Source organism: Phyllostomus discolor, chromosome 3 (genome assembly GCF_004126475.2).
Source record: "Phyllostomus discolor isolate MPI-MPIP mPhyDis1 chromosome 3, mPhyDis1.pri.v3, whole genome shotgun sequence".
NCBI lineage: Eukaryota > Metazoa > Chordata > Mammalia > Chiroptera > Phyllostomidae > Phyllostomus > Phyllostomus discolor.
This window is the reverse complement of record NC_040905.2, coordinates 112,352,457-112,357,513: the sequence shown is the minus strand read 5'-3', so window position 1 is coordinate 112,357,513 and position 5,057 is coordinate 112,352,457.

Below are 5,057 nucleotides of genomic sequence, written 5' to 3'. Positions count from 1 at the left end.
GCCTTAGTGTTCACCAGGGTGAGGCAGCCCAGTCACTGGGTTGTCATGTTGTATGTGGGGGTGGGGTCCAAGAGGGGACAGTGGTGCTCACTCCTCTCTCTGTTGGATTTCAGTCCCTTCTGCCACTTTCCTCAAGCAAACTGGGCCTTTCTGGTACTGATTCTCTTGTGGGTGGGCTTGTGCATGTTCTAGGACCCCGTGGGTCTCTCCAACACACTCTCCTGTGAGGCTGGGAGTCTCTCCCAGCGCCTCAACCCCCACAGATGTTTTCAATCAGTGTCCCCAAGTTCTATTTCCTGGCACTGGGACGCTGGGTGGCACAGTCTGTCTCACTGCCTAATTTCACCTGATTTATCTGTGCGTGAATGTGGGATCGCCTGGACAGCCAGGCACCTTGCACACAGTGCCTCACTTCACAGTCGCTGCCTCACTTCACAGCTGTCACCTCCCTGGGTCTGCCAGCCACCTGCATGCCCAGGGTCCATCCCCTGCGGTCTTGTGCCCGGGGTGCCTTATGCGCCCAGTGCCACTGCTTTTTGTGTTGAGACCTGACTCCGCCCCTCCTACCAGTATGGATGAATGTGTATATTTTAACTCCTTGGTTGCCTGACTTCCATACAGTTCAATTTTCTGTCAGATCAGGTTGTTATGTTGTTTCTAAATTGTTGCTGACCTTATTTTGGTTGTGGGAGAAGGCACCGTGTGTCTACCTACATCTCCATCTTGGCTGGAAGTCTCCAATAAAAATATTTTTAATTAAAAAACTCTTAATTAAAGACAGTGCACAGGGACATGGTCACTAAGGGTTTGTTCAGCCACTCATATTTGGCCATGATGGCAGCGTATTTATCCATCACTGGTAGAGAGAGGGAGCTGAGTGCAGAAAGCACCTGTTTCAGTAGTAGGGTGGAGAAAGAGGGAGAGGAAGTATGTTCTTCTAAAAGTTTATTTTGTTCAGCTAAAGTATGAATCAAGATCAGGTTAAACAGGCATGGTACCCACCTTAGTTTCTTTCACCTGCTTGAGTAAATCTGTCTCATATTTTATTGCTTAGGATTTCATTTTTTAGAAACAGGTTAAGTTTCACTACCAGCCATTTACTGTAGGAACTTGTGATTTATTGTCAAATGTTGGGACAACCAGCATGAATCAGTTCTTATGATTAGTTGTTTTATGTAGGAGTAGAAAGGACTGAGACTGTCTAGGGTGTTTTAATGTCAACAGGTGAAAAATGTTGGTTGTTTTTTTTTTTCACCAAAACTTTTGATCTTCTTAATAAGCAGGAGCAATAGAAATACTCTCTCTATAATTTTGTAAGCCTGAGTTATTTGATAGGTTAAGACTAATAGCACTTTTAATTTTTATTTTTCTTATTGACCAACAGAAGTATCCAACCTTTTGGCGTCTCCGGGCCACACTGGAAGAAGAGTTGTCTTGGGCCACACATTAAATACACAAACACTAATGAAAACTGATGAGGAAAAAAAGGTTTTAAGTAAATTTATGATTTTGTGTTGGGCCACATTCATAGCCATCCTGGGCCGTGTGCAGCCCTCTGGCCACAGGTTGGACACCCCTAGACTTTAAATAATCCTCATGCTACTCAGCCATTACAGACCTAATTATGAGGAAAACTGCAATACAAACTGAAATAGCTTTTTAGAATATGTACTAGCCGAATCTGATTGCTTCTCCTATGTTTATTGTTTCAAATCACTTGGTGATGCAAGCTTATAGGCATTTATTTTGTTATGTTGCTAGTTCCCAAGGCTGTGTCTCCAAACATTCTTTTCTTCTTGATTATTCTCTTCTTTCCAATGAGTTGACATACAGATCCTTGGTTCTTGATGATTGAGGATACTTCACTCCAAAGCAAACATCCCACAGAAAAAGACTGTGATACAGAAAGGAGTCCAGAATAGTCTTTCTTTTAAAAACTGGACTATGGCATTCACTCAAATTACACTCAGTTCACCAATACTCAGCACCAGTTATGTTCAAGGCACAGTTTTTCCTGAAAGAATTGATGATATACTTAAGAAGTCTTAAGAACATTAACCACATTACTCTCCTTGAAACAAGCAGCCAGAGACAAGCTCCTCTATCAGACAGGAGCCCAGTGGGAACTGTGGAACTCCACCCCTCAGTCTCTGTAAAATTAAGCTGATAAAAGCCATAGATGCTGGTGATGTTTAAAATCAATTACCAGGAAGCCCTGGCTAGTATAGCTCAGTGGATTGAGCGTGAACCTGAGAACCAAAGGGTCACTGGTTCAATTCCCAGTCAGGGCACATGCCCCCAGAGAGGCAACCACACATCAATGTTTCTATCCCTCTCCTCATTCTCTTCTCCTCTCTCTAAAAATAAATAAATAAATACAATATTTTAAAAAATCAATTACCAGGAATGAATATAAGAAGTCTCACTATTCTCCTGTTTACATTATTCTTAACAAAATAAATAATTTAGCTGCTTTATTTTGACCTCTTGCTCCTAAAAAACCATTCTTAAGAACTTGGACCCCAGGATCCATATGCGTGGTTATTCATTAAATCCTTACCTCTTTTAAACTGTCTTGCCTTAGACTTGACAAGGCTGGAACTCAGTCACTCAGATCTAATGCATTTCCCAGGTATTTCACATCAGGCAGCTAGGTTCTGCCTTACTTTATCATACTGATGTCCCTCCAGTTTTGGCAATAGGTTTCTTTTTAAATTTAGCTTTATATCGAAGCATAAATAAAAATATAATTAATTTGGCCCTGGCTGGTGTGGCTCAGTGGATTGAGTGCTGGCCTGTGAGCCAAAGGGTGGCAGATTTGATTTCCAGTCAGGGCACATGCCTGGGTTGTGGGCCAGGTCCCTAGTAGGGACCGTGTGAGAGGTAACCACACATTGATGTTTCTCTCCCTCTTTGACTCCTTCCCTTCTCCTCTCTCTAAAAATAAATCAATAAAGTCTTTAATTTTTTTCGAAAAGAAGATAACTTCTTCACCAATTTTGCTTGCCATGGACACATACATACAGATGTTTGACTTTGGCAACACTTGTAGTGTGTCACCAGTATAAGTTGGTCATTAGAGGCTTCCTAAAGAAAAATTCAAGTTAGAAACAAATTTGGAGCAATTACTGATTTAACCATTTCACATATGCTTTTGTACATAGAAGGAGTAACAAAAAGGCGCCAGTGATAAGCAGATCAAACATCCACACTGATAATAATAGCTAATGCTACTAAGTTCCTACTGTGTTCCAGGCACTGTTGTAAAGCCTTCATGTGTGTTAATTGTTTAATCCTCACATGAGCCGTGTGGGGTGAGCCCTGTCCTTAGCTTTACCTCACTATGAGGAAACAGAGATGCAGAGTCCTGGGGTATGTTACTCCAGGTCATGCAGTGAGGAGGTGGTGGAGTCTAAATCTGAGGTTGCTCTGCAGAAGCCATGCCCTTGCCCATCTCTCCAGGGGGCAGTAGGTTCCTATTTCCACCATTAACTTCCTGACTCCCATGTTCCCTAACTCCTTCCCACCCACTGGCTAGCAGCCACAGCTCCCTGGCCTTCCCTAAGCCTTGAGCCTGCTTACCCCTCTTCCCACCATCCCCATTTTCCCCAGCACGAAGACTCTTGGAGCTAGTCTACACAGTACCTGCATGGCCCCACACACATTCTTTATTCTAGCCACACTAAACTTACTTCCATCCCTTAACTCTGCCTGCCAAAAGCTCCCTTTCTGGAGAGCCTGCTCATGGACTATGTAGTAGCACCCATAGCCTGATGACAACTGCCCCCGGCCCTGCTGGCTTTCATTGGACTCACCTCCCTTTGTCTTTCAGTTCTTAGCTTGGAGGGCACTTCATCCAGGAGGCCTTCCCTAATCTCCAAGTTTTTACAAGGTGCTGCCCTCCTATGCTTTCCAGAGTACTATCACTTCCTCATCCTGCCTGCTGCCTACATCTCTCTTCAGGTGACAGTCCCATATAGGTAGGGGCCATGGTGGATGTGTTCTAGCTTGTTCTCCCAGCACTCATCACAATGCATGGAGACACTTGATAAGTGATGAATGGGCAGCAACTTGGCAGTTATAATTCATAATAGTAATAACAAACCTCAGGGATGTGCACCCCAAGGCAGTGTCAGAGCTTGTGACTACAGAGTTGGGCACTGTTGCTGCACCCTCTGTGGTGATGGGCACACTCCTGCTTTGAAATGCTGGCTTCAGTATCATGCATGTCTATGTGGGACTCAGGCTACTGCCCTTTAAGTATGCTGGCTCAGCCTTATCTCTGCTTTAGCTGCTACACCTCCAGGAAAGGCTTCCTTCACTGGGTCTTGCAGGTCAGGAGCTACACAGAGGGCGGTGGTGATTGGAGGCAGGGGTGTGTAAGATAGGCAGTTAGCTGACCAAAGATGCTTCCTTGGTTTGAATGCTGAGAGCAGGACCTCTGTGCCTTCCCCACCTTCATGTTCCAGGACAGTACTCACCCACAGGGAGCAGCAGCTTCAACCAGGGGAGCCCCAAGCCAGTGGCATCTCATAGGGAACACTCTTCTGGGGTCAGGACAGGCTGCAGACATAATGGAAACATCTCCCTTCAGTGGCAATTTCTAACTCCCTGCAGTCAAAAAATGTTCTTCCTCCTTCTGGCCTCCCAGGTGGATCTTTGCAGTGGCAGCATGTGTTCCCTCGGGCGCCTCTCCCCACCCACTGCCAGGCGACATAACCTGCCGTACTTGGGAGTCAAGGGAGAGATCGTTAGAGCAGCTCCAGGGACAGTGCTTTTGTGCCCTCTGTTGAACCAAGAATAAGCCCTGCCCCTCCAGAGACTCTCAGGCCAGAAATAGGACTTTTCTCTGGTTAGCCCATAAACTTTGTGTTTTTCAACTCTCCCAAGGTGAAATGACTAAATCAATGCAGTGTTGTCAGTGACTGAACAGACACAGGAGCCTCAGAAATTCCTATAAGGTTGCTTTTACTCTTCTATTGTATTCTAGTTCATGTTTCCCATTCAAGATTATGCATGTAATTAGTTGTAACTGTGATCAGTCCTATGCATAAGTT